The sequence below is a fragment of the Haliotis rubra genome, unplaced genomic scaffold (assembly GCF_003918875.1).
Source record: "Haliotis rubra isolate DU_JTF1 unplaced genomic scaffold, ASM391887v1 Scf1280, whole genome shotgun sequence".
Taxonomy (NCBI): Eukaryota; Metazoa; Mollusca; class Gastropoda; order Lepetellida; family Haliotidae; genus Haliotis; species Haliotis rubra.
Window position 1 is genome coordinate 16606 of NW_025765204.1, and position 11185 is coordinate 27790.

Below are 11185 nucleotides of genomic sequence, written 5' to 3' on the forward strand. Positions count from 1 at the left end.
CCTATCATATTCTTCCTTGGTATTTGTAACCGCCTCCGTGGTGTAGTGGTTAGAGCGTCCGCCCGGAGAGCGGAAGGTCGCGGGTTCGATCCCCGACCGCATCATACCAAAAGACGTTAAAATATGGTATTTGTTGGACCCTGCCTGGCGCTCGGCATTAATGGGTACAACCAGGACTGGTCGACTCGGAGTCAGTATAATGTGTCTGAGTGGGGTATTCATGCTTCACTGCGGCATGGTATCTCAGTGGGCTAGCACTATAAAACCAGCTTCAGTCTAGGCTAGTACAAGCAGACGCATATACACATACACACGCACGCACGTCGTCATATGAGCGAAATATTCTCAAGCACGATGTTAAACCCAATTTCACCTCCTCACCTTGGTATTCGTCTGTATTGGTATTCAATGCCCGCCTAACTATCTGAAGCGGTCATAAAATGCTCGATTTCCGTATCCCGCCCTGCCCACTTGTCGAAGAGTTCAATCCAGTCAACAGGTTGACAAGGTGTGTTTATCTTAACCTTTCCTTTAAATTAGGCTAGAATACCCTGACTGCAAGCTGACTGCAAACAACAAGCTTCAAAGGAAAGTTAAAGTTCTGTTTATTAGAACAAATATGGTAAACGATTTATATCCCAACAGGTGGTGGTGTGTGGGCCTGTGCATAAAAAGCTCAGGTCATAAATCGACCCCTCTGCTCATTAACTGTCGGGTGTTTCCGTAATAGGCGGAAGTACGAGTACGTTTTGTGTTTTTATTGCTATTTTACAAACTTTTATTCAATTTTAATCACGGAATGTGACTTTTAGAATATCCTTTACAATATATCAAAAGTTTTGTTTCATTCGTATTCTCCCTTAAAGAACAAATAAACTTTGTTTTTTTGTACTCTTTTAACTATTACACATGAAAGATTTTTGGTCAGTATTATGCGGAACACCAAATTCATCCTTTAAAAACTTGTGGTTAGTTAGTACCGAGCGATTAAAAGTTGCTCAAAAGTCGCCTGCTTCACTCTCGCCCGCCAATGAAACCACAGACAGGTTACGTAACTCTGTCGCCAGAGCACTGCAGTGACGTCATATGAGGAACGATTTTCAGTTAATTGTATAGAAAGTGTGTAGCAAACTCGTCATTTTGATGATTTCTCGACATCAACGAAGACATGCCAAATCGTTGCGTTGTCGTCAATTGCTCCTAGAGGTCGGGCGATGGTGTCGCCATGCACAGATTTCCACAGGACCCCGCAGTTCAAATTGGGTTATGTGAATGCGAAGCGAGCGTTGTGGGAAGCCTGAAACGATATCTTACTTGTGTTCAGATCGCTTCACGGAAGTTAAAGAATCAAAACTACTTACTAGTCGTAGTAAAATATGTATATGATTGATGACCATAAAGATTTTCCATGACACAACTTGTAACATAACGATTTCTGCCTCAGAAGCGAGGTTGTGGTAATAATAATACTGTAAGTACATGTAGTATTATATTGACACTCACCTCGCTTCTACGAGAGAAATTGTTATGCTATACCTTATGTCATGCAAAATCCTATTATTATCAATCAAATATATATTTTACTACCAACAGAAAGTAGTTTTGAATTTGTAACTCGGTGAAAACAAACCTAAATAGCATTTATACTCAGACTGGCGGATGTTCGCGATAGGGCGCCGCCAATTTTGAAAATCGTGGAGTCACGGGCTAAAGTCTGTTAGAATTAATGAGATTATGGTTTGTGTTCATCAAGTTAGGAAATCAAAACTACTTTCTACTTGTAGTTAAATATGTATTTGAATCATAACCAAAAGCATTTTGCATGACACAACTTATAACATAACGATTTCTTCCACGGAAGCGAGGTGGGGGGTCGAAGTGACAATACTGCGCGACAAATTTCTTGCTACATTCACGTGGTTAACGTCCACTCACCAGTATGTAGATACTAGTCAATGTACGTCTTTATATTTGGTCTTATAATCCTAATTAGTTTATTATCATACTTGTATGAATTTTGAAACTAAATAAAAAGCAGACGATCTGCTGATACTTATAGTGCATTTATAACAGGACTGTAATATCTAGACATTTTATAGTTTGCCAATGTAAATCATAATTCGCACACACGCCCTAGTGTATGTCTCATTACACTTCACGGCGAAAACAACGATTCTGTTGAATGCTACGACAAATGAATAAAAACAAAATGTAAATATTAAAGTTAAAACAGATTAAATTTATAGGAACAATGTCAGGCTATTACCTTGTTCCAGGAATGTATCCATCAATATCCACAAAAACGAGTGATATGCCATTCATCTGCAGCTGTTCCAAGTAATGTGTCTTTTAACAGTCTAGTATACGAAAAAGTGATATATCGTTTCAGGTATGTCACATTGGTGTATAGTCTCATTGGTCACCCAAGATAGCACACCTGGCAACTGATTACATAATGTCCGCCATTCTTTAAAAGCGGTAATTTAGTTAGCCAATAATGAGCAATCAATCACTGTATTGGCGGTTAATTTTACGCAGACACAGACACGACAGAGTGTATTCAGTATAGATTAGTAAATCTACATACATAAACACTACCTTTTGACAAATCCACTGTGCAAGATAAAAGTAATTAATCAATCAGCGTGTTATGGGTTAATCCTTTGATCGATGTTTATAATGTTGAATATTTACTCAGACAAAGAAATGCCAAATGGGAACCTTTGTCCGGGTAATTTAAGTGGTGTTACCACTAATTATACCTGTTATAAATTCATTAACTGACCATCAAGTGAATGATGACAAATAACATGTGTATGTTTATACCACCTAATACGGGTTACAACTAGGGAGTATTAATTGCTGTATTGCATGTGAAAACTTATGGGCCGACACTGTTTTGTGAATACAAACAGAACTTCATTGTTGCATAAGAAATACATATAAGCATTTGCTGTGTGCTAAAACTGTATGTAGTTTTCTAGCAATGGCAAAATAGGGTTGTTTAGTTTACCGATTCAAATAAATCAAATGTCAATTTTTAATATCATGCGTAATAGACGTCATATTTTTACATGACATGATTAAATATCGAGGTAAAAAAAACACAGAAATGGGATCAATTTGGATCAGTCATTATACAAATAAGGCCTAACGACACCAAGCGATTTTGACAGAATCGTCTATGAAAACAAGTTGTAACTCGGAAACTAGGCAAAGCAGGAGACAAAATTATATGACAGTAGATTGTGCGAACATATAGCTTTCATTTTCCACAACAGTTGTCACGATTTCAGGTTTATACAAACCTGTAAACAAGATAATTTACCCCCTGAAATGTAGATGAATTCTGCATCGGCCTAATATCTATTCCTCATATTACGTCACGAGAGACCCCGCTCTGATTGGTTGAAATTTCGTTCGCGGGTGAGAATTGTGCACTGTTGTCAAAAAGGTCGATTTAAGTTGATTAAAGATCGAAGTGAGTAGTTTTAATAACGGGGTTTCATTTATAGCGATGCCAGTTAGTGATTTATGTATTTGTACCCCCCTAGAGTATATGTGAGCTTTAAGCAACGTTGGTTGGGTGATCGTGTTTGGCAGCTTGATGTCTGAGAGTTTCTAGGACTTCAGTCCTGCCCCCACAACAGAAGCACATGTGATACATGTGGTCTCACCTTAGGCAAGTAAGTTTGTTCAAAATCGCCTCTGTTCACCCAGCAGAAAATGGGTACCCGGTGGGATAAGTAATGTGACTATAACTTTCTAACGCAGCTTGGTTTATCCGGGGTAATAATGTGTTAGTGAGTTCATTTTTACGCCGCCTTTAGCACTATTCCAGCAATATCACGGCGAGGGACACCAGAAATGGGCTTCACACATGTGGGGAATCGAACCCGGGTCATCGGCGTGACGAGAGAACGCTTTCACCACTATTCTACCCCGCCGCCCCTATGTTGAAAGAGATAACAAGCTACCACAAATGTCTTGAAATAACATTACAATGCATGAATATGTGGTCAGTTGTGGGTGTGTTATTGTACCTATATTACCATAAAAATATATGTTCATGGTTAACATTACAGTACACGATTGTGTGCTCTATTCCAGGTGTGTTATTGTACATATATTACTTTAGTGTGCATGGTATGACAATCATCAAATATATGCATGTGGTTAACATTATAATACAGGAATGTGTGCTCTATCCTTGGTGTGTTATTGTACATATGTTACTTCTGTGTTGATGGTCAAAGGTGTCAAACATGTATTTGCATAGCATTGTATGAATGTGTGAACCGATGATGTACATATTCCCTGTATGTTTGGTTGCCATATGTGTGTGTGTGTGTGTTTGTTTGTGTGTTTTAGAGTGCTTTTTACATTTCAGTTTATGTTATTAACATATGCACAAAGAACTAGCCTGAAAATATACTAAAACGAATATAAAGACCAACAATAATCAAAAGATTTTTATTGTATCGGACAATGGCTAATCCACAATACTTGACATTAGTTCTTATTACCGGAGATGGGGTGATATCGAAACATCCTTAAGCACCCCTGACATATCTCACGATTGAATGAGCCCCGATCTTAACCCTTTGGCTGACTGACTGAGTTTAGTTTTACGCCGCTTTTAGCAATATTCCAGCAATATCACGGCGGGGACACCAGAAATGAGAAAAGCAACACATTGTGCCAATGTGGGGAATCGAACCCAGGTCTTCGGCGTGACGAGCCAACGCTTTAACCACTAGGCTACCCACCGCCCCTTAACCATTTTAGAGCATATCTGGGACATAATTGGTCGTCATTATTGCAAAAAAGGGATCCTCAAGTACAGAACCTGGCCCAATTGGAAGCGCTTTTACACGAGGAATGGCCCCTTAGAGAGGATCAGGAGGCTGGCAAAGGGGTATGAGGAGGAAGAGTGCTGGCTGTCATACAGTCACATGGAGGTTACACGCGGTATTGACCTTGAATCGTGTAAGACACGCAAAATGAAATTTTGAATGTTCACATTGACCAATAAATTCAACATTAAACATACTTGTACAGACATGGTTTTGTATGAAAATTAGTGTGTGTATTTTTAAATGAGCAATTATCATAAAAAAATCAACATGGATTCCAATCATGTTGTTGGTCTTTTATGAGTCGAAGGATCATACGGGTCAGAAAAGTCATCTGCCATCGTGGTCACCATGAGAAGTTTATGTACGTGTTGAAAACCGATCATTGCAAATGTAAAGGGGGTGCATAATTACGTTCTTTGTGTATATTTTAATTCTCTCTGTATCACAGTTCCTTTTGTTTGTAGCCGCACTCAGCAGCATTCCAGCTGTGTGATGCGTTTGTGATCGACTTCATGAGCATCGAGTCAGCCATCCTTACCACCCAATCCGTTAGTCGCCTCTTATGGCCAGCATGGGTTGCTGAAGATCAATTCTAGCCCGGATCTTCACGGGCCACTGTTCTTAATGACACTCCCACCGCATTCGAAGTTATTCAGTCGACTGACATTCAAGCGTCTTGCAAATATTTACTTTGTACAGGTTGATTCACGCCGGGTTAACAGGGGCACGCGTACATCCGCGTTGACTCAATGGCTGGTGAAGAAAATGCGGCTTGATAAACAACTTTAACCAAGGAAGAGTGAGTGAGTTTAGTTTTACGCCGTACTCAGCAATATTCAAGCTATATGGCGCCGGTCTGTAAATAATCGAGTCTGGACCAGACAATCCAGTGATCAATAGCATGAGCATCGATCTAGGCAATTGGGATATTATTATCCGTGTCAACCAGGTCAGCGAGCCCGAGCCCGTTAGTCGTCTTACTACATGCATGGGTTACTGCAGACCAAGTTTAACCCGGATCTTCACGGGTTAATCAAGGAAGAGAATGTATAGAATGTTCAGTTTATTGTAAAGAAAACAGGCTGTCGTGTACAGAGCCCTCAAAGAACTGTATACTGAGTAAAAAGTTAATGTGTGGTTATGATAATCATTGAACTTGGTATGGGTGTTCAGACGCTTAGTTTTAACGTAAGTCTTCTACAAGACCCCATTGTTATCGGAGCGAGTGATGGTCCTGATAGGCATCACTTGCTTGATAACGGCGTCAATACCTACACCGAAGCGCCGCATTGCATTAAAGAAGTTGACTATCCATATACCTTATAATAATAATAATAATAATAATAATAATAATAATAATAATAATAATAAATGTGAACTTAAAATGCGCCTTTAATATGTTGCAGCGACTTGAGGTTGGCGATACTCCGTTGGTCCCAGGGTATGGAAATTAGGTGAGGTGAAATGGGGTGTTCCTTCATCTCTACAATTTCTAAAATGCCTCTCAAAGCAGTCACCCGAATCAGTTGTTAACTAATGTTGCAGCGACTTAGCGTCCATTCGATGTGACATCCCGACTGCGTTCGATGTAGTCATTGCGTGATCTTGTTTCTTGTCAAAATAGATTAGTATAGCAGTCATCAACTGACGTTTGTAATGCTGCTTGAGGTTGGCGATACTCCGTTGGTCCCAGGGTATGGAAATTAGGTGAGGTGAAATGGGGTTTAACGTCGTACTTAAGAATAGTTCGCTCGTTTAGAGATTTGAAGCTGAATAGGTTGTCTTCCAAGTTCTCCATAAACCATACAGATCGAGGGTGTTATTTCTAAGCCAGGGCGACCTCCTTCATCTGCAGTAGGGGGATGTAAAAGAATGTTTTCTTGATTTTTTCTGTTTGTACACGTGGCAACAAACTAAACCATTATCATTATTATTATGTTTTACAGATTAACATTTATTATTATTCTGTGATATTATTATTATATGTATTATACCTATTAGTATATTATATTGTGCTAATTATAGAAACAAAACCTGTTGTGATCTGAATAAAATTATGAGGAAACATGTCTTGTTTTGTTAAATACAGTAACGCGTTTGAATCACTAAAGCATGTTTTGACAGCATAGCCGGGGAGTGTCCTCCCATTACGCAGACAGCCAGTTCGCAGACACCTTAAAACAACAACATTTACGGTTCAATGAACAGATGAGCAACTACCTGTTACCTACACATTATAATGGAATAGTCCAAATAGAAACAAAAAAATCTAATATTTATTTGATAACAAGAATATAATATTTTTCAAATAACAATGCATAATAGTAGCAGACTAGCTTGAAGTAGATATATCTTTGACATAGCAATATTTTATCTGTATTTATAGATCTAATTAAAGCTTAGTTATAGCAAGTCCAGTAAAGTTCATGTCTTGTTAGCCAAGTTTTATGAGGGTTGGCCACCGCATCTAGGAACTGAAGAGGTTTCTCGCCGCGACTCAGTGTGTCTTTGAGCCTCAGGATCCTGTTGTCGATCTCTCTGTAGACTCGCTTGCGACTTGGAGGAGCAGCCCCAAAGTCGAATTGTCTCAGCTTGGCTCTGTCAGCCATCTCGATCCTCCGAATTACTTCCACAAAGCGAGAAATATGTTGGGGGTGGCGGTGTGGAAGAGATCTGTTCATCCGACTGTGGGAAACCTTCCAAGTTGTTGTTGGTCCTTTGTCCTACAGTGTTGTGATGGTTCCAAAGTGACAGTGGGAATCGGGCATCATAGTCCACCCATGTGACGACCATGTAATCCTTGAAGTCCTCAATGCGGTCAGAGGCTGGGAGGAGTCCATGGCATCAATCCAGGTGTCTGTGCTGCTCTGTCTGTGTTCGAATGAGAGTCTCCGACAGTTGAACACCTCCCGTGCAGGTCTTGACGATGCATCTCCAGTGGGTGCAGGTCTGTCTGACCCTTAGTTCTGGTGTAAACATAACCATCCAGAACAATTTGAGGGCCCTCTCTGTGACATTAGATACCCCACTCTCCACACTCCAGCCATATTTATATAGAACATATATACTTTTCACCATTTTATATATTTGTTGAGTCAAATTTAAAATTAGTCTATTGATAAAATTAATTAATTAATCCTTGTTTTTAAAAAAACAGATGTAAAAACTCTCTTAAGATCTTTCCTCATTCAAAGATCAATTGATACTAAAACAAAGTGAGGAGAGAAGACAGATTATCATTAATCGGCGACCATGTTCTGTGTAAACACAGTGACAAACCTCTATTCGATAGTAATTGATAGTAAAAACAACTTCGAGAAGAAAAAACAGATTATCATTTACTTACAACAAAGTTTATTTACACTCAACCAAACCAAGCTCTCAATAACGAACCTCAGCCTCCTCCACCTCCTCCACTCACTAGACTGTGGACTGTTCCATTATACCCAGGTGTTACCCTAATTAACCTTCTTGCTCAGTGTCTACCAACTGGGTGTCTGCCAAATGGGTGTCTGTCAAATGGGAGATAACCGCCGGGAGAGCCACATTCCATGTTGCGTAACTATTGGGAGAGCCACATCAATTTAGGCTATCTGTTTCTGGAAATGTGGCTCTCCCGGCCTGTAACCGTGCCGACCAGTCCTTGTTGTACCCATTAATGCCGAGCGCCAGGCAGGGAACAACTAGCACCATATAAATTTGGTAATGACGTAGCCGGGGATCGAACCGGCGACCTGTATGGAAATTAGGACATACATCCAAGTGATAGTTTGTTGTGCATACTTAATTACTTTCAATGAAAACATATCTGGTTTAAACATATTTTTATTTCGCCAAAACCGAAACTTGGATAGGCGAACAAGCCTTGTGGCTTATATAAACGCCGCTCCAGTACATTGTTCAAATAGCTGGATACATAGAAATAATTTAACAACAGAGTGAGTGAGTGAGTTTAGTTTTACGCCGCACTCAGCAATATTCCAGCTATATGGCGGTGGTCTGTAAATAATCGAGTCTGGACCAGACAATCCAGTGATCAACAGCATGAGCATCGATCTGCGCAATTGGGAACCGATGACATGTGTCAACCAAGTCAGCGAGCCTGACCACCCGATCCCGTTAGTCGCCTCTTTCGACAAGCATAGTCGCCTTTTGTGGCAAGCGTGGGTTGCTGAAGACCAATTCTACCCCGGATCTTCACGGGCCTTTAACAACAGAAGAATAATACTGAGAGAACATCATACATTATATAAGATATATGATTGAATAACGAACATGTTTGTTATGTTATAGTTATGCCTAGCAACGAAATGAGCTGCAACAGAAATTCCAATTAATATAAACTTGAGGTACATTGAGTATATGTAGTGGTTATCACTGGAAGCGGTTACTTTAGAAATGATGAACTGTAATAGTGAGAATGTTAGTATTACTGTCGGAAATAGAAAAAATGTATTATCTCATTTATCTCTACAATTTATGTAGTTGATATGTGCAAGTGTGAAATATCTCTTTAAACTAAGTTCGGCCTAACTACAGTCTCAATGGTAGGGACACAAGAAACGTAGAAAAAGACTTTACTGAGGAGAGCTCGAGATTAGTGCAGGAATGAGCAATGCGATTTTTTCCAAGGCCAAAACTAATTATTTGGAACAGACCATGGCTGTATGCAAATTAGTGTGCGACGATATTGTATTATAAAGGACACTTTTTGAGTGACCAATTTGAAATTAGACGTAGCTTCATTATAAACGATAGCTGGCGTAAAAAATCATAACGTCCATGCTGAAACTATTAAGGATGTAGCTACCATGGAGTCTCACTGTCACTATGGAAAGAAACAGATAGGAGGGTTCGTCTCAAAAGCAAAACCTGGACGGGTGTCGCAGACGATCGTTGGGGTCGGGCTTGGGGATAGAGATATCAGCTAAGATACGATAATCCTTTAGGGCAATTATACTGGGGAAGTACACGGCATGTCATAACAATTTACAAATAATATCCAGTCCTGTCGATCTTCGCGATCGGGTGGTCATGCCACCTATATATTTTGAGACATTTAATACGATGCGTTTCTATGGTTATCAGGTATCAAACTCTTTTACATATCTCAACATAAACCTTATGAAAGAAAGACACTTAAGCTGTTAATCAATAGATGAGACAGTCAACACACATGAAAAAAGCACAAAATATCTTTGAGATGACCCCTTGTGCCTGTAGGCAGCACAGGCATTTCATGCCAGGTGAGTCGACGGTCCGTCGTCATACCTGGCTGAGCGACCTGATTGCCATCTATAGTCTGATTTATTGTTTTCAGCAGCTATTCGTATTTTTTCGAAGTTTTGACCGATTTTACGAGTAAACATGCTTTTCTGGATATCCTATTAGGCATCCCACTGAATGCCAAGTTAGGCCTAAGTGGGTTATTTCGACATATGCTATTTGTAGTTGTGTAAATTTTAGGGATACAGAGTCAGAACCTAAAAACAGTTTTTTTCTATTTCCGACCATTCTTTAGTTGGGTTATTCAATGTGCCGTTACCGTATAGAGTAGTTTTAACATCGCATTCGTGAACATAAAAATACATAGTTGTTCTTAAATTTTGATAGTTGCGACATGTGAATAGGTAGTGAATAACGTCTTCGATAATGACCACATGAACACTTGGATGTTTCCGATATATGTCGATTATATCTATCTGCGTTTAGATCACTACAGCCGAGCTTGAGGTGACACTGGATGATTTGGAAAATCTAGTCCCAAAATTTAAATCAAAGCATTTGTGAGTTTCTATTGGGTTGGGGAAAACACATCTGTCACACCAGCCACTAAACGGCAAGAAAGAGGTGAGGTGAGGTGAGGTGAAATTGGGTTTAACGTCGTGCTTGAGAATATTTCGCTCATATGACGACGTGCATGCGTGTGTATGTGTATGTGCGTCTGCTTGTTCTAGCCCAGACTTAAGCTGGTTTTATAGTGCTAGCTCACTGAGATACCATGCCGCAGTGAAGCATGAATACCCCACTCAGACACAGTATACTGACTCCGAGCCGACCAGTCCTTGTTGTACCCATTAATGCCGAGCGGACGCTCTAACCGGCAAAGAAAGAAGCTTCGTATATATACAATATTTAAATAGATTGAAAGAAAACACAGAACCAATTTCACTCCCACGTGTCTCATTAATTTACTCTCTGCAGAAATTAATGAAACATGAAAGAGTGAAATTGGCTGTTTTATTTTGTTAAATCTATCTAAATGCATACCTGCGAACTTTTAATATATATAGATAGATAAATAAATAGATAGATCTATCCTTTTG